General features: G+C 36.8%; 1 long non-coding RNA gene and 1 pseudogene across 1 annotated transcript; both read left to right on the forward strand.

Annotated features, from left to right (window-relative positions):
• Positions 1-5,249: 5,249 nt before the first annotated feature.
• LOC133247750 (uncharacterized) lies at positions 5,250-11,276 on the forward strand. The gene is made up of 2 exons (XR_009736479.1): positions 5,250-5,447; positions 10,222-11,276. It is a non-coding gene; the product is annotated as an uncharacterized LOC133247750 (long non-coding RNA).
• A 5,985-nt stretch (positions 11,277-17,261) lies between these two features.
• On the forward strand, positions 17,262-18,283 carry LOC133248916 (olfactory receptor 9K2-like; annotated as a pseudogene).
• The last annotated feature ends 1,643 nt before the right edge of the window (positions 18,284-19,926 follow it).

Genomic DNA, 19,926 nt, shown 5'->3' on the forward strand with positions numbered 1-19,926 from the left:
ACTCCTTTTCCTATTTGGAACCAGTCTGTTGTTCCATGTCCAGTTCTAACTGTTGCTTCCTGACCTGCATACAGATTTCTCAAGAGGCGGGTGAGGTGGTCTGGTATTCCCATCTATTTCAGAATTTTCCACAGTTTATTGTGATCCCCACAGTCAATGGCTTTGGCATAGTCAATAAAGCAGAAATAAATGTTTCTCTGGAACTCTCTTGAGCTAACTATGTGCTGATGGTTGCAGTTGCACTCCCAACCTGGTCATTTTCTGGCCTGAGGTGATCCAGCCCTCAGGTCTACAGGCTCTATGGTCAGATTAATGGAAAACTCTAAGAGGGTTTACACCAAAGGAGACCTTTCCAGACATCTGCTGACAGTCCCGCCGTCCCTGTGGTCAGTCCCTGCTGACTGACGCCTCCTCAGGACACCCTCCAACAAAAGCAGGTAGTTCGGTCAGTTTCCTGTGAAGTCACTGCTCCTTTCTTATAAGTCTTGGTGCACAAGGTTTTGTTTGTTCCTTTAAACTGAAGTCTCTGTTTGCCCTAGTCCTGTGTAATCTTGTAATCAACTCTTGCAGGCCTTCAAGGTCAGATTCCCTGGGGATTCCTAATCCCTTTGTCAGGTCCCCAGGTTGGAAGCCTGATGTGGGGTTTTGAACCTACACAACAGGAGAAGTTCTTTGGTATTATTGTTCTCTAGTTTGTGGGTCACTGACCAGTGAATTTGGGATTTGATTTTATAATGGTTGTGCCCCTCCTACTCTCTTACTGTGGCTTCTTTGTCTTTGGATGTAGAGTATCTGTTTTTAGTAGGTTCTGGCATCCTCCTGGCAATGGTTGTTCAGCAACTTGTGATTTTAGTGTTCTCACAGGAGGAGATGAGTGCACATCCTTCTACTATGCCATATTGAACTGGAAGCTGCCTATATCTTTTTGAATCATGGTTTTCTGTGGGGTGACTTTGAAGTAACGTAGGTATTAGCAAGATCAGACTGTCATAGCTGCATCTGTGATTGCAAGGCATGAGAAGAGGTGGTATTAAAGTATCACAGAAGCCTGGAAATCTCTTCAAGATTGAGAACCATGGTGAGGTTTGCCCACTAGATGCTAGAACCAAAATAAGAAACAATCCAAGAAGCATACTGAAAGAGAAAGAAATACCTTCTCTTCTTACATCCTGACTTCTACCTTTATACTGTTAAAGCAGCTATAGACAAAAGGTAAATGAATGAGTGTATGATTTGCTCTAGAGGCTATAGTTGTATGATCACTACTCTAGAATATACAAAGATTCCACAACAATTATCTTGGGAAATAAGAAACCATTTCTTCTAGTGCAAATTTGCATAATGCATTCTGTTAACTTCCTTTATCTAATGAGTTTTTATTTTGCCTTCATGTTCAGAAAAACAGAACATGTTTTTCCTGGATATAGTGTTTTCATTTGGTCTTAAATTGTCCTATCTTTTACCACTTTAAGGATAGTATTCTATTGTCTTCTGTTTTAAATTTTTCTAACCAAAATCTATGCTTTAGTTTTTGCTTGATAATATATAATGTTTTTTTTTTCTTTTTGTTGCTTTGACAGTATTTTTCATCCATTTTCAGAAATGTTTTCCTCCTGTGACTTCATTCCATTTTCTTTCTGTTCCTTTTACTTGGGTTTTTGTGAATTTTCTTGTATCTGCGTGTTTAGAGTTGCTATCCACTTTCAAAAGAAATTTTGACCATTATAGTTTCTAATATTTTCTAATCAGCTCCTTTCTAATTATATTTGTAATATTTTCTCAGTTATCACTGAAAGTCTGTTAGGTTTTTTTTTTTTTTAATTTTTAACTCTATGATTGTGTTTGATTTGTTTCAATTGCTTTTTATTCATGTTTAAATTTTTCTTGAATTGTTTCCTTTTTCTCAGGAATTACAGTCATTTACTGCTTGTTGTACAGTATCTATGTATGGTTGGTTCATTTAATTTCTACAAAGTTTAGATTTTGTCATGGAAGCCAGATCTTATAGTAATTAATTACTCATGAGTAGATGTGGAAGCATCTTAAGTTCTGTATTTTTTCAATGTTATCTGAATTTTATATTTGTAGCATAACACACATTTCAGTGAGAATGTATTCTTTGTATATTGAAGTGCATTCGTTGTTAATATTGTGGTTATATCTTTTGAAGCTAAATTATTGATGGGGGTTGTGGCAAAGATGACAGAGTAGGAAGACCTTGAGCTTACCTCCTCCCACAGATACACCAAAATTACAACCACTTACAAAGCAGCTCTCTCTATATATATAACCTAAGTACTGTCAGAAATATTTCTCACATCTAAGGACCTGAAGTACGAAAAATAATGAGGTGGATAGGATAGGTAGAGAGACATTATAGTCAGGACTGACACCTCTGGGTGAGCAACTCACAAATGGAAGGAACATCATATGTAGACGTCCTTGCCAGTGAACACACAGCTGTTCAACATCCCCACATTAGGCTTCTGTGTCCAGGAGGGCTTGCACAGGGAAGATAAGCCCTCAGAAAATCTAGCTTGATAGCCTGCAAGCTTTCTATTTGGAAAAGCTGGAAGGCTATAGGAAACAGAATCTTCACTCTTTAACCGTGCATACAAAATGTCACACACTCTAAGTCCCAGTACACAAGCACTAATTTGAAAGAGGCATGGGTCAGACCCATCTGATCATCTTGGAGAGCCTCCTGGATAGGTGAAGGCAACTGAGACTCCCAGTTGAAAAGGGAATACTGGAAGTAGCCATTTAGAAGTACCAATTTTGAGGAGCTCTTTCTACTGTGATGACATCAGCCTACCAAGTGTCATTTTGGAAACTTAAACCTATCAGTATGGAGGACATACCCACCCATGATCAGTTCCAGCAGGTCATTTCCAGCTCAAACTCCATTGAGCTGTGCAGACAGCAAATCAGGGACCCATCGCCACTCCCAGGAGGCCAACACCAGCCTAACTATCCCTTGGCTAAGCAGACAGCTGCATGAGGACCTGGCCCTACTCTCCCTTGGGCTACTAGCAGCACTACCTACCACCCCTGGCTACTCAACCAATCATGAGGATGGGATCCCTTACCCTCCAGGGGTTTCAAAGCAAATGTACAATGCATAGCCACATAGCCAACTCAGCTGGGGTCAAACCACACCTGCCAGCATGCCTAATATACTAACTCCTACCATTACATAAGGGTACACATGTCCCATATGAGGGCTACACTATGGCCTATACCTCTGATGCCCAAATGAGAGAATGCTTCTGGACCTCATTGGATGTTTCCTACACAAAGTCACTTCTCCAAGATTGAAAACTGTAACTGATGTACATAGGAAAATACATAGAGAACTGGGAAAAATAAGAAGACAGAGAAATACATTCCAGATGATGAAATAAGACAACACCTCCAAAAATGAACTAAATGGAGAGGAGATAATCAATCTACTCGGTAGAGAGTTGAAGGTAATGATCTAAAAATGCTCATGGAACTCAGGAAGAGAATGAATGAACATAATAAGGATTTCAGCAAAGTTAGAAACTATAAATAAAAATCAAACAGAGCTGAAGAATACAATAACTGAGATAAAATCCACACCAGAAGGAATTATCAGTAGATTAGATCAGAGGAATGGATCAGTGCTCTGAAAGACAGGTCATTGGTAATTACACATGATGACCATAAAAAAGAAAATAATTTTTTAAATTAAAATAATCTAAGACTTTGGGGATGACATCAAGTATGCCAACATTCACACTATAGAGATCGCAGAAGGAAAGAGAGAAATGAACAGAAAACTTATATGAAGAAATAATGGCTGAAAACATCCCTACCTCAGGAAGGAAACAGACCCCTAGGTCCAGGAAGTATAGCAATTCAAGTTAGATTAACTCATAGATCCACATCAAGACACATTATCATTAAATTATCAACTATTAAAGATAATTAGAGAATCTTAAAAGCAGCAAGACAACAACAAATAGTTATATTCAAAGAAACTTGTATAAGACTATCAGATGACTTTTTAGTAGAAAATAGGCAGGCCAGAAATGAGTAGCATGGGCACAATGCATTCAAAGTGATGAAAGGAAAAACCTGCAACTAAGAATACTCTACCCAGCAATGTAATTATTCAGATTTGAAGAAGAGATAAAGATTTTTCTAGACAAATAAAAGCTAAAATGGTTAAGATTCATTATACTGACTTTATAAGCAATGGTAAAGGAACTTTAAGCAGGGGACAAATAGACCACAACAAAAATGGGAAAAATATGAATGAGAAATATCATTGGTAGAAAAAAATATATAAAGTAGTGGATCTACTATTTATAAAATTATAAGAAGCTTAAAAGACAAAAGTAGTAAAAATATTTTATAGTCAAAATATGTGATAAGGATAGCCAAAGCAAAAATATATAAAATATTGTGTTAATATCATTAAAGGTAGGACATGGATTTAAAATGTTAGGCTGCTAGAATGCAAAACAATCCACCTGCCAATGAAGAACATACTGGAGATATGGGTTCAGTCCCTGAGCTGGGAAGATCCTGTGGAGTGGGAAAAAGCAACATACTCCAGAATTCTTGTCTGGAAAATTCCATGGACAGAGGAACCTTGTGAGCTACAGCCCTTCGGTGGCAAAGACTTCAACACAACTGAGCGCTGAGCACACATACATGCACATTCAAACCTAAGAGATCATCCACTTAATCATATGTATAGAAAGAAAGAATGATAGATAGATAGATAATGCTCAGTTGCTAAATTTTGTCTGACTCTTTGTAACCCCATGGACTGTAGCCTACCAGGCTCCTCTCTCCACGAGATTTTCCAGGTAGAAATTCTGGAGTGAGTTGCCATTTCCTCCTCCAAGGGATCTTCCTGGCTCAAAGATTGAACCCATGTCCCCTGTTTCTCCTGCATTAGCAGGCAGATTCTTTACCTTGAGCCATCTGGGATGTCAGACAGATAGAATGTTGGGAGGCACAGTGCTAAATAGCCTTGAAGGAGAAAGTCCGTGGGAAAATGGCAAAGGGCCAAAAGTACCCAGGCATTTGTGTACTGATTGCTGAAGAACATTTCCTGCCTTTGGCTATGCTCGGTGCCTAGATTTAACAACAAACATTAAAGACGTTGCTTGAGAAAATGGGTCATGGATAAATACATGGGTCATTAAGAATGCACTGTTCGTTGAAGTATCTTTTACTGATTATATCCCAGCCTTGTACCTGTTCTGCTGGCTGTATGCTCTAAGCTCTTTGTTCCTTGCTCCTATAAAAAAGCTTGACTGCAGAAATAAACTTGTCAGTCCTTGCAGAGACTGTCCAAATGTTCTTTCAGGTGCGCCGTTTCCAAGTCCCGGAGACATATCTCCAACAAGTGGCACCCGAACAGGGACTTGACGGAAGACTGAACTAAGTGGCGAGCCCTGCAGAAAGAGGTAAGCAAGATGGGACAACATAGCAGTAAGATTCCTCTCATTTCTATAACGCATCACTTTCTGAAACAAAATGCTGTTAATGTTTCCAGAGATCAGTTGAATGACTGCTATCATATTTTACTGGAACATAATCCGTGGTTCCCAGAGGAGGGGACGCTCGATCTAGACATATGGAAAAGGGTTAAGAATAATGTTTTGCGAGCATATCGGCAAGGAGTCCGTATTCCCCCCCAATGGTGGCTTACATGGTCACTCATATGGGCTGTCACAGAACAAATTGAAGGACATAATGTTGATTCAGAAGTAGAAACTATTCGGTCTTTACATGAATATGAGCTTAAGGAACAAGATATGCAAGGTGCTTTGAAATATAAGAATGTTATGCTTAATCAGGCACAATCCCTGGAAAAACAGCTTGGAGACATATGTATACAGAATGTGTCAAAACTAAAGCCACTTAGAACAGAGGTCATTTTATTCAACGGACAGCCCAAACCTAAGGTTTTTCCTTCTGCTCCATCTACAACAGCAGTTGCTAACTTTGCTCGTACTAATCATTTCACTCCTCCTCGGGAGATGCCTGCTTGTGCTTTTGATTTCCCAATACAGTTTGATCAGCCTGCCCAAGGCCAGAATGCTTGGGCTGGTCTAGATTTTGGTATGTTGTCCAGCTTTAAGAAAGCATGCACTCTGTAAGGACCTACTTCTCCTTACTGTGTAGAATTCCTCAGAGGATGGGCTGATCATTGGATGCCATAGGATTTTTTTCAAGTAGCAAAGATGGTTCTAAATCCTCAACAATTACTTCAGTGGCAAATGTGGAATGGTGATGAGGCCCAACAAATGATGATTGACCAGCAATGTCGTGGTAACCCTGCCAATTTAACCTATGATATACACACTGGAACCGGAGCCATGGCCGATATGACTGTGCAATTAGATAATATTACCCCTCAGATGTTGCATTTCATTAGAGAAATTTCTTGCAGAGCATGGGCAAAGGTTGATAATGTTAACTCTGATGGTTCATTGTCAAGATTACCCAGGGACATGAGGAGGAATATGCCCAATTTATAGGAAAATTAAAGGATGCCATCGAAAAATCTATCAGAGATGAAACCTTACAAAATATTATTTTAAAACAACTTGCCTTTGAAAATGCTAATGAGGAATGTCGATCCGTACTTAGACCAATTTCAGAAACCAGTTCTCTTATGGAATATTTGAAAGCTTATAGAGATATCAGATCTATGTCCCATAGAGCAAAATTAGCGGCACTAGAAACTTTCAACGTGCAAAAGGCCGCCAGTGCTAAATGCTTTAACTGCGGGAAGGCCGGCCATATGAAAAAACAATGCCACATGCCAGTGCAAACACCGAAAAATAATCTTACTTGTAATAAAAAAAAAGGCTCCCGGGAGTTTGCCCAAAATGTAAAAGGGGATTCCATTGGTTGAATGAGTGTCGTTCCAAATTCAATAAGGATGGAAATGCATTCACACCAGAGGAACAACAAAAACAACAGGGAAAATAATAAAGGGGCTATCCTCTAGCCCCACTACAAAAGGAGGACCCAACATTATGACACTGCAAGCAGCTACCTCTAAGAGTGCTTGCATTGATATACCTAGTCCTTATGATATGGAATGGATAGAATTATACAATCCTCATAAAATCCCCACTGGATATTATGGTCTGATCCCACCCGGAACAGTTGGACTAATTTGGGGACGTAGCAGCTGTACAATGAAAGGTTTAGTAGTATTGACTGGAGTCATGGATGAAAATTATGAAGGAGAGATACATGTCATGGTGAATGTCGTAGAATTAAGAAATGTGTATCTACAAAAAGGGGAACGCTTTGCACAATTATTAGTTTTTCCATATGTCAAACCAATGAGGGCATCTGATAAAATTAGGCAGGGAGGTTTTGGTAGCACCAACCTTACCGCCACACTATCTACCTTATTAAAGGAACATCAAAAGCCTATGCTTACTCTAAAGATACGGGGCGGGGGGGGGATTTCACAGGTATGTTGGATACAGGGGCTGACATTTCCATTATTAGGACTGAAGAATGGCCCCTTGAATGGGGTAAGACTGTGGCTCCTTCCAGACTGTTAGGGGTAGGAGAGGCTGATGCTACATGAACTTTCATCAGTGCATCCTATTTACAAGCTTATGGTCCTGATCAAATTGTAGTTTACATCAAGCCATATATTACCAGTATCCCTATTAATTTGTTGGGAAGGGATTTTCTTGAACAAATGAAAGCCACAGTCTCTCTAAATGAGCCTTTTTGCTGGGGTCCATTGAATTAACACTGCTGCCTCTAGATTGGGAATCTGATGCCCCAGTATGGACACCTCAGTGGCCCCTGACTAAAGAAAAGTTGGCAGCTCTCACACAATTAGTAAATGAGCAATTATAGAAAAATCATATAGAGCCTTCATTTTCCCCATGGAATTCTCCCGTTTTTGTAATAAAAAAGAAATCAGGAAAATGGCGAACGCTGATAGATTTAAGAAATGTTAATAATACTATGATTCCTATGGGGCCTTTACAACCTGGATTGCCCTCCCCTTCCATGGTGCCAAAAGGATGGCCTGTAATTATTATTGATTTACAAAACTGCTTTTTTACTATACCTAAGCATCCTAAAGATAGAAAACGTTTTGCTTCTTCAGTTCCCTCGATAAATCGCATGGCTCCTGTTAAAAGATTTCAATGGAAGGTTTTACCTCAGGGGATGAGGAACTCTGCTACCATTTGCCAATATCTCATATCTGCTTTATTACAACCCAGTAGAGATAAATATCCTACTGCCTTCATAATTCATTATATGGATGACATACTACTTTCCATGGAAACTGAACTTTGTTTACAACACTTATATGACAAAGTCACCTCCACTCTTCAAAATCATGGCCTACTTGTTGCGCCAGATAAAATTCAATTGAAAGCACCCTTTAATTACCTAGGACATGTTATGGAAGAGTCTAAGATAAAACCTCAAAAAACTCAAATCTCCGTGCATTCTCTACGCACATTAAACGATTTTCAAAAATTGATAGGAGATATTAATTGGCTTCAGTCATCTATTGGCATTCCCACCTATGCATTACAAAATTTATTTAAAATTTTAGAGGGACATCCTGACCTTAATAGTCCTAACAAAAAAAGCAAAAGAAGAATTAAAATTTGTTGAAAGACACATTCAACAGTCTTTCTCAACTCGGCTGGACCATACCCAACCGATCTATTTATATATATTCCCCACCAAACATTCACTTACTGCAATCATAGCTCAAAACAGCCCGATAGAATGGGTATATCTACATACTAAGCAGTCAAAGAAAATCGTATCATACATTGAGAAAATAGGACAGCTAATTGTATCAGGAAGGAGCCATGTACAAACCTTAACTGGATTTGATCCATATGCAATACATGTCCTTTGACAAAAAAGGAATTACAAATTGCCTTACAGTATAACATGACCATGCAAATAGCATTAAGTGGGTTTCAGAACCTTATCTCATTCCATTTGCTGAAAGGAAAATTATGGGACTTCCTACAATTTACTAAATTTATAGTAACTAATATCATTGCCTCCCAGCCTATTTCAAATGCATTTACCTATTTCATTGACAGCAACAAGAAAGGCATAGCTGGGATTGTCAGCCCTGATATCAAAGAGAAATTACCCACTACCTATTCTTCAATACAAAGAGTTGAATTGTATGCTTTATATGCTCTTTTGTTTCTTCAACCATCATCCTCAATATTTATACTGATTCCAAATACCTTGCTTCCCTTTTCCCCGATTTTGTTACCGCCTTTTTATACAACCTAGATGAAGAATTATATATTCTCTTTTCAAAGACTCAAGCCTTAATTCGATCACGTACGGAACCTTTCTTCATTGCACATATACATGCTCATTCAGGTTTACCTGGCCCCCTGGCAGCAGGGAATGATGCTGTTGATAAGTTCATAGCTCCTGTCTTTACATCTGCTATGGACGAACACACTAATGTTCATACCAATGCTAAAAGTTTGCACTCTAAATACCATATTCCTCTCACTGAAGCAAGACATATCATTAAATCCTGTGATGTCTGCACTCCTCTGCACTTATGTACCACAGTTTCAGGAGTTAATCCTCCTGGGCAACAGCCTAACTCCCTTTGGCAATCTGACTTCACTCATTGCTCCTTCAGAAAGTTTTCTTTGCTTTTTGTCTCCGTGGATACATTTTCAGGTTTTATATGGGCAGTGCCTGTCTCTTCAGAATCCAGCAAACACGCCATTTCCCCACTTTTACTAAGCTTCCCTGTTATGGGAATACCTTCGGTCTTAAAAACAGATAATGGGCCTGCATTTATCTCTCACTCATTTCATTCATTTCTAATGGAATGGAATATAACACACATCACGGGGATACCCTACAATCCCCAGGGTCAAGCAATTATCGAAAGAACCCATTGTACTCTTAAAACTCATTTGTTAAAACAGAAAGGGGGAATATGGAAGAGGAGATACACTTCTTATCCTATGAACCCTCAATAGTTATTATCTTTAACTCTTTATTCCTTAAATTTTTTTAATTTACTAAAAGATAGTTCTGATACTCGTGAAGACAGACATTTTGCAGAGGAAAACAGTAAGAAACTGTTAGAAGCCAACACACCAATATGGTATAAGCAGTTTAATCAATGGTTGCCAGGAATCTTATGACTCCTAGGCAGACGTTACAGTCTCGTCGTTGCAGATGGAGAAGAAATCTAGGTTCCACTTCGCCATGTCCATTACCAAGAAGGACCCCAAGACCAGACTCCCTGGACAGGTGATGCAGCTGACGCGAAGGGTCTCATCAATGACCATAGAGAAGCCGAAGAGAAAACGTCAATGTCTGAACCCCTACCATAGGACGTGAGCAATGGTATGTGTGGAAGATTCCTGCTGCATTGGAGTGCTTTGCCAATGTGTATGGGACTGGGAAAGCCTTAAAAACCTCAAAACTATACCTTTTTATACAATAGTACAGGTTATGTCCAATCTTGTGTGCACCTCCCGTACATGTTTATTGTAGGTAACTTCGATATAGATCTTTCTGCTAAGATTGTTAACTGTACAGCATGCGCCTTGTATATGTGTTTAAACCATACTATTTCATATCATTAGGTCAATATTGCAATAGTCAAGCAAAGATCTGATTTGTGGCTTCCTGTTAACCTAACAGAACCATGGACCAACTCTGTATTTCTCTAAGTTGTGCTCAAATATGGCTTAAGGAGGTCAAGGCACATAATAGGATGGATTATTGCTGGCATTCTTAGTCTACTATCTATTGTTACAGTAGGAACCCTATCTGGTATGTCACTACACAATTCTACACAGATGTCTCTACTCAAGACTCTGTGCCTCCTACGATGGAGTCCAACTAACAGCTGTCATACTTAAACTAAAAACAAAAGGAGGATAAGTTGGGAGGCACAGTGCTAAATAGCCTTGAAGGAGAAAGTCCGTGGGAAAATGGCGAAGGGCCAGAAGTACCCAGGCATTTGTGTACTGATTGCTGAAGAACATTTCCTGCCTTTGGCTATGCTCAGCGCCTAGATTTAACAACAAACATTAAAGACGTTTCTTGAGACAATGGGTCATGGATAAATACATGGGTCGTTAAGAATGCGCTGTTCCTTGAAGTATCTTTTACTGATTATATCCTAGCCTTGTACGTGTTCTGCTGGCTGTATGCTCTAAGCTCTTTGTTCCTTGCTCCTATAAAAAGGCTTGACTGCAGAAATAAACTTGTCAGTCCTTGCAGAGACTGTCCAAGTGTTGTTCTTTCAGGTTCACCATTTCCAAGTCTTAGAGACATATCTCCAACATACATGTTGAGATATATATATATATATATATATATATATATATATATATATGTCATCTTCCTATATATAGTAACCTATATATGCCATCTTCAAGTAGTCTTTATCCCCAGCATGTAAGGACATATAAATATCAACAATTCAGCCAATGTGGTCACCTCTTAACTAATTGAAAATAAATGTTTTCAGATCATCTAAATAAATGCACAAAAAATTTGCAAGATTAAGTGAGTGAGTGAGTGAAGTTGCTCAGTCATGTCCGACTCTTTGCAACCCCATGGACTGTAGCCCCCCAGGCTCCTCCGTCCATGGGATTCTCCAGGCAAGAATACTGGAGTGGGTTGCCATTTCCTTCTCCAGGGGATCGTCCCAACCCAGGGATCAAACCCAGGTCTCCTGCATTGCAGGCAGATGCTTTACCATTTGCAAGATTAAACATCCATTAATAATAAAAATGCTGAACAATGAGAGTCTAGAGGGATTATATCTCAACATATTAAATATAACATATGCAGAAGTTTCATCCAAAAACTGCAGAATATACACTCTTTTCAAGTGGACATAGAAAATTCTTCAGGATATATCACATGCTAGGCCACAATCAAGTCTCAGTAAATTTAGGAAGACTGAAATCATAATAAACATCTTTTCTGACCACAGAGATGAGAGACTAGAAATCAAGTATAATAAAATAGCTGCAGAAAACCTTCAGAGACAAAATCATGTGGGAATGAAATAATTTTCTATAAAACAAATGGTGGGTCATTGCAGAAATCAATGAAGAAATTGAAATAACTGGAAACAATTGAAAATGAAAGACAATGATCCAAATTGTGGGAAGGAGCAAAAGAAGTTCTAAGAGAGAAGGTTATACTCGTATAATTCTACCTCTAGAAAGAAGAAAAATCTCAAATAAGCAATCTTATATATAAAACAACTTGAGAAAAGAATAAATTAAAAGACAATCAAAAAAAAAAAGACAATCAGACTACAAAGTGGGTAGTAAGCAAAAGCATGATCATAGAAGAAATAAATAAAATAGAGACTAAAAAAAATGGAAAAGACTAATGAGGCAAATATCTGATATTTAAAAAGATAACAAAATTGATAAGCTTTTAGCTAGACTCATCAGAAAAAAAGAGAGAGAACCCAAATCTATAAAATCATAAATAAAAGTGAAGTTACAACCAGCACAACAGAAACACAAATTATAAAACAATACTGAGAAAAACTGTATGCCAATAAAATGGACAATTTAAAAGAAAAGGACAGATTCCTAGAAATGCATAATCCCCTAAGACTGAATCAAGAAGAAACAGAAAGTGTGAACAGACTGATTGCCAGTAAATACATTTAATCAGTAATAGTAGCCTCCCAACAAACAGAATTCTAACAATCAGCTTCACAGGTGAATACTACCAAACATTTCAAGGAGAGTTAACACCTATCTTTATCAAACTATTCCTAAAATTCACAGAGTGTAGCTTTCTTGAAAAACTGGAAAATACAACTGCCATATGACCCAGCAATCCCACTACTGAGCATACACACTGAGGAAACCAGAATTGAAAGAGACACATATACCCCAATGTTCATCACAGCACTGTTTATAATAGCCAGGACATGGAAGCAACCTAGATATCCATCAGCAGATGAATAGATAAGAAAGCTGTGGTACATATACACAAATGGAGTATTACTCAGCCATTAAAAAGAATACATTTGAATCAGTTCTAATGAGGTGGATGAAACTGAGCCTATTATACAGAGTGAAGTAAGCCAGAAAGAAAAACACCAATACAGTATACTAACGCATATATATGGAATTTAGAAAGATGGTAATGATAACCCTGTATGCGAGACAGCAAAAGAGACACAAATGTATCGAACAGTCTTTAGGACTCTGTGGGAGAGGGCGAGGGTGGGATGATTTGGGAGAATGGCATTCAAACATGTATATTTATCATATATGAAATGAATCACCAGTCCAGGTTCGATGCATGAGGCAGGGTGCTCGGGGCTGGTGCACTGGGATGACCCAGAGGGATGGGATGGGGAGGGAGGTGGGAGTGGGGTTCAGGATGGGGAACACATGTACACCCATGGTGGATTCATGTCAATGTATGGCAAAACCAGTACAATATTGTAAGGTAATTAGCCTCCAATTAAACTAAATAAAGTTATACTCAAAAAAAAAACAAACAAAAATTGAAGAGGAAGGAACAGCTTTCAAACTCATTTTATGTGGCCAACATCACCCTGATGACAAAACCAGACAGGACACCACAACCAAACAAAAGGCCAGCATCATGTTTAATATAAATGCAAAGTCCTCAACAAGATATTAACAAAAAATTTTTGAACAATATATTAAAAGTATCATACACCATCTTCAAGTGGGGTATATCCCCAGCATGCAAGTATGTGTCAGTACCAACAATTCAGTCAATGTCATCACCTCCTAGCTAATTAAAAATAAAAGCTATATGATCATCTCAGTAGATGCACAAAAGCTTTTAACAAGATTTAACATTCATTATGACTAAAATGATCAACAACGAGGGTCTAAAAGGACTATATCTCAACATAATAAAGGTCATATATTCCAAGCCCCCAGCCAACCTCATACCTAACATTGAAAAGCTGAAAATGCTTCCTCTAAAATTAGAAATTAGACAAGGATGATAAAACAAAGGAAAAAGAATCTGAATTGGAAAGAAAGAAAGAAAACTGTCAATGTTTACAAAAAATATACTATATAGAGAAACTGATATAGATGCCATCAAAAATCTATTAGAAATAATATATGAATCAATAAAGTTGCACGATAAAAAAATTATATGCAGAAATCTGTGTAGCATAGTGTTTCTATATACTAAGAGCGAACTACTAGAAAGAGAAAGTAATAAAAATTCAACTTAAATTGCATTCAGAAAATAAAGTACCTACACTTAAGTCTCATTAAAGAGGTAAAAGATCTGAACTTGGAAAACTAGAAGATGCTGATCAAAGAAATTGAAGACATTGCAAACAAATGGAAAGATATGCCATGCTCGTGGATTGGAAGAATTAATATTATTAAAATGACAATACTAGGCAAGGCGATCTACAGATTCAATCCAATCTCTATTAAAATGCCAATGGCATATTTGGACAGAACTGCAACAAGTAATGCTAAAATTTGTATGGAAACACAAAAGATCCCAAGTAGCTGAAACATTCTTGTGAAAGATGGGTAAAACTGAAAGTATTGTGATCCTTTATTTCAAATTATACTACAATGCTAAGTAATCAAAACACTATGGTACTGGCACAAAAATATACACATAGATCAGTGGAACAGAATAGAGAGTCCAGAAGTAAGTCCAGGATTATACATCAATTAATCCACAATAAAGGAGGAAGAATACACAATGAGGAAAGACAGTCTCTTCAATGTATGGTGTTGAGAAACCTAGATAGATACATACAAAAGAATCAAACTGGTGTACTTTCTCATACCCTGTACAAAAGTAAACTCAAAATGGATAAAAATGTAAATGTAAACTCTGAAACCACAAAACTCTTAGATGAAAATATAGGTAGTAAACTCTTTGACATCAGTCTCGGCAATGTATATATTTTGAGGAGAAAGGATCTGTCTCTTCTGGCAAGGGAAACAGAAGCAAAAATAAACAAATGGGACTACATCAACCGAAAACCTTTGCAGATGAAGGAATCTTTGAACAAAAATGAAAAGGCAGCCGACTGAGTAGGGGAAAATATTTGCAAACAATATATCTTATAAAGATTAATATTCAAAATATGCCAAAAAAATACCACATACAACTCAACTTCAAAAACAAAAGTAAACAAACAAAAAAGAAGCAAAAAGCAATCTGATTAAAAGCAAGCAGTGGATCTTAATATCCAGTTTTCACAAAGATGTATGATTGTCAACAGGCCTTAACTAACCTTAATTAGTATTCTCCTTTTTAAAATATCTAAACTACTTTCTCTTCCTCTACTGGTTTAACTTTTACTAATACTGTATTATAATAAAAAGAAGACCTGGTCCCACATCATTTTGCTGTCTATACAGTTATAAAACCCAGATAAAATCTAAAAATGCTTTTTTTTTTACTTTAGACAGTTATTTTCTAAAAATAAAATTAAATTATAAACATATTTAGGAAAAATGGCATTCTTAGAAAATTAGGCTTGTTAAGAAGTACACTATGACTGTGACTTTAATGTAGTCTTTCAGTCACCATGTAGTTTTGAAAGAACTTTCAAATATAGATCCTGATCTTAAACTATTTTTACAAAGGATTTTTTAAATGTATTGAATACTATCATATCTTCCAATATATTCTCTAACTGTTTTGTATTTAAATATAGGAATACATAGAATTGTCACCCAATATCTCACTTTGAATTTGTGATTTAGTGGGCATTTGCCATATCATGAAATATACCTACATTAAGAAGCATAGATAATTACAAATTGAAGTGCGATTTTTTTTAATCATAACTATAATTTACTACATAACTTAAAATATTTACTTATATAAAACTTTCCTCATATGCAAACTTTTAAATCTCTTTTCTATACTTACTGATATGTACGTTGAAATAATACCATAAAGTTTTTCTTTGTCAGTAAAGAAACTAAAGTCCAGAAATATTTCCCAAAGGATATACACAACTATAGAAGGAAAAGTTCCTTGTATTTGGACTATTACTACAGTGTACCTGAGGTTATTTCAGTCCTTATGGACAACAGCACTGGAGTCTACACTTATGTCTCCATAATTGACTTCATGATTACCCCTCTCTCAGTGGAATCCCTCATAGAGGATGAGTAAAAGCTCAATGCTAAAATACTCTTGAAAAAGATATCAGAGATTTAAAAATAACTGAGGCCATTAAAAACACCACTTTTGATTCACTAGCTCATGATCACAGATCATAGACACAAGATTGCTATGATCTTTAAATATCCATAGTTATCCTGTTATCCTTACTTTAAGACATATCAGGTACACTAGAATTCAGGAAAGGGATTTTCTTTATGTATATCACTGAAGTTTACTTTCTCAGTCTAAAGTGTGAGATCTCTTGAATTGATGCAGCCTTGGTAGAAATTTGTTCATTGCGGTATAAGGACTGGAATATTCACCAGCTTCTCTCTTTGCTTTTAAAGAGAGGGCCAAGTAATTATGACATGTTTTAAAATTTAATGACTATTAATGCAAGTTCAACATTTGTAATGAGGCAATTAAAATTCATGTATTTGGGAGAATGACTTTGATATGAGAAAAGGAACGTATGTTTAGAAGCAGAGTTAGAAAACTTTATCTACTTAGTGATTTTTGATTTTACTTAACATACCAGTATTGTCTAATCACATTTTTTCAAAGATGGCTCCAATTAACAATGGAAACTAAATATATTGAGGTAAAATAAAATAAACATATTTCAAATATTTTTAATACTGTCATGTAATGACACAAATACTGACTTAGCTATCATAATGGCTATAAACACTACCATAGAGTTTCCATGCAATATGCTTATTTTAGATAAGATGTAATACTCCTAATTTGGATAAGATAATTTTTAACAATAAATATAGCAAGAATAGAAATTCAGAATGTGAATAATCTTAGACAATAAAATATGCTAATTTCTTGCAGAAATCCTTGCCAATGTATGATTTAAATAAAATAACCATATAACTTCTTTCATTGTCTAATAGAATAACAATTCCTGAAGTTTAGTAATATCTAAATCCAAATGCATGAATCTTATTGATGTTAAAGTAGTTTTGTATACCTTTTCTCATTAAGAAGTAAATAATGTATAGCTACATATAAGAGCATATTAACGAATTGATGACTCAGTCGCAATTCATTTCTTTTGCCTTTTGCCTTTCACCTCTCAGCATTTGTCTGCCATGGGTGACAGGGGAACAAGCAACTACTCAGAAGTGACTGACTTCATTCTTGTCGGCTTCAGGGTCCGCTCAGAACTTCACATTCTCCTCTTCCTGCTATTTCTGCTTATCTACACCATGATCCTTCTAGGAAATGTTGGCATGATGGTCATTATTATGACGGACCCCCGGCTGAACACACCAATGTATTTTTTCCTTGGAAACCTCTCCCTCATTGATCTCTTCTATTCTTCTGTTATTGCACCCAAGGCTATGAGCAACTTCTGGTCTGAGAGCAAGTCCATCTCATTTGCAGGCTGTATTAGCCAGTTCTTTCTCTTTGCTCTCTTCATTGTGACTGAAGGATTTCCCCTAGCAGTCATGGCTTATGACCACTTCATTGCCATCTGCAACCCACTCCTCTACACTGTCCAGATGTCAACACATCTCTGTGTTCAGTTGGTGGCTGGTTCCTATTTTTTTGGCTGCATCAGCTCAGTTCTTCAAACCAGCATGACATTTACTTAATCTTTTGTGCATCTCGAACCATTGACCATTTTTACTGTGATGACCGTCCACTTCAGAAGATTTCTTGTTCTGATCTCTATACTCAAAAGTTGGTTTCTTTTTTCTTGTACAGCATTATCATTTTGCCTACCATAATTGTCATTATTGTGTCATATATATATATATATATATTTATATATATATATATATATTGTATCCACAGTTGTAAAATATTCTCCACTGAGGGGCAAAAGAAAGCCTTCTCCACTTGCAGCTCTCACCTAAGAGTCGTGAGTGTACTCTATGGTGTTGTATTTTTTATGTATCTCACTCCTGATACATTTCCTGAGCTCAGTAAAGTGGCTTCCTTATGTTACACCCTAGTCACTCCTATGTTGAACCCTTTGATTTACTCTCTGAGGAACAAAGATGTCAAAGAAGCTCTGAGAAAGAGCCTAGAGAAAAGATACTTTAATTCTACTTTTACAGTGATGTAAATGAAAGTCCTGGGAATTATAACAACTTGGGGAAGCAACTGACTAAAAAGTTGTACCCATTGATCTTAGAAATATTTAATCATAAAGTTTTCATTTATTAGAATTCCATGTACTTACAGCTAAAAAGTACATGGACTATGGTTTGCCTGTTTTGATTCAAGACTGGAATGACTTTCTCTATGCTTCATCTTCAATTTTCTTGCATTAGTAACATGTTTTATGTGGATATAAATGTACTTGGTAGAGGTAGCACAAGGTAACGTAATAAGCAAATGAAATATTATATTTACTGAAGAAATCTTTGTGAACTATTTGTGAGAGAATCTCTCTGCAGTGCACAGTCTGAGGGATGACATGTAAGTAACTCTTAATTGCCCAGAGGCTAATGAATTTATTTCATGGTTTCTCTGACATGTTATTATATCTCCACATCATTTGAATATTGATTAATCTGATAAATTATTTTTGGATGTCCTCCTTCTTACAAGAAAACTGTGATAAAATAAATGAGTAAATTTAGTATTCTGTTATATGTGCCTTAGTGAGAATTCTTTTATCAATCCAATATTTATTGAATTTTGATGGACTCTTTGCCCTATAAAAATTCCTAGGCATAAGTAATTTCTCTACTTGAGGTCACAGTAATTGAGGGGAAAATATCTGACTAGAGAGCTAACATGCCATATGTTAAACCCAGTCATAAAAGAAAATATAGAAATATGTATAGAGTGCAGTCTTTAAAGATGAGTCATCTAAATGATCAAGGAAAATTTCAAAGTTTCCTGAAATTTAGGTCTTGATTTAAATGCACAAGAGAGGGAGTAAGAGAAACCTAGAAGGCAATTCATGGAACTCATACAAACCTATATAACAAGACAAGGAAAATTTCTTTTATTCTGCAGGCAGCAGGAAGCACTGTGGATTTTTAAAAGGATATATTGTGTTCAAACTTGTATTTTGAAAAATTGCATTTTAACTTTCTGTAGCTAAATATTCATGGAAGAAGAGAATCACAAAAAGCCTCTGATTATCCAAATGAGAGGTTATGATTGTTTTAATGACAGCAGTCTTACATGAGACAGTGAAGAGAGGGAATATCTTTAAAACCATGGATAAACTAAGTTGAATATTGGGGTGGTTAATAAAATGAGGTCTCGTGGAAGTGAAAATTATTTCAATGTTTAAGAATCTCTCACTGGGAAAATGCGGCCTCATAAAATAAAGAAGAAATTAGGATTAATAATATTTAATCATTAAGAGTTTGGAGAAGGAAATGGCAATCCTCTCCAGTGCTATTGCCTGAATGAGCCCATGGACAGAGGAGCCTGGTGGGTTACAGTCCATGGGGTCGCAAAGAGTCAGACACGACTGAGCGACTTCACTTCACTTCACTTCAACCATTAAGAGTTAAGAAAATACTATCAGAACTCAGATTGAGCTTTCAAATTCTGCTTTTGCCTATGTGTTCCAAGGTCAACAGTCTTGACTTTGCAGAAACTCTTGTTTCTCAGTTTAATATAACTAACTAAACATATGAGGTACCATTTCACGCCAGTCAGAATGGCTATGATCCAAAAGTCTACAAGTAATAAATGCTGGAGAGGATGTGGAGAAAAGGGAACCCTCTTACACTGTTGGTGGGAATGCAAACTAGTACAGCCACTATG

This window comes from Bos javanicus, chromosome 5 (genome assembly GCF_032452875.1).
Source record: "Bos javanicus breed banteng chromosome 5, ARS-OSU_banteng_1.0, whole genome shotgun sequence".
NCBI classification, from domain to species: Eukaryota; Metazoa; Chordata; class Mammalia; order Artiodactyla; family Bovidae; genus Bos; species Bos javanicus.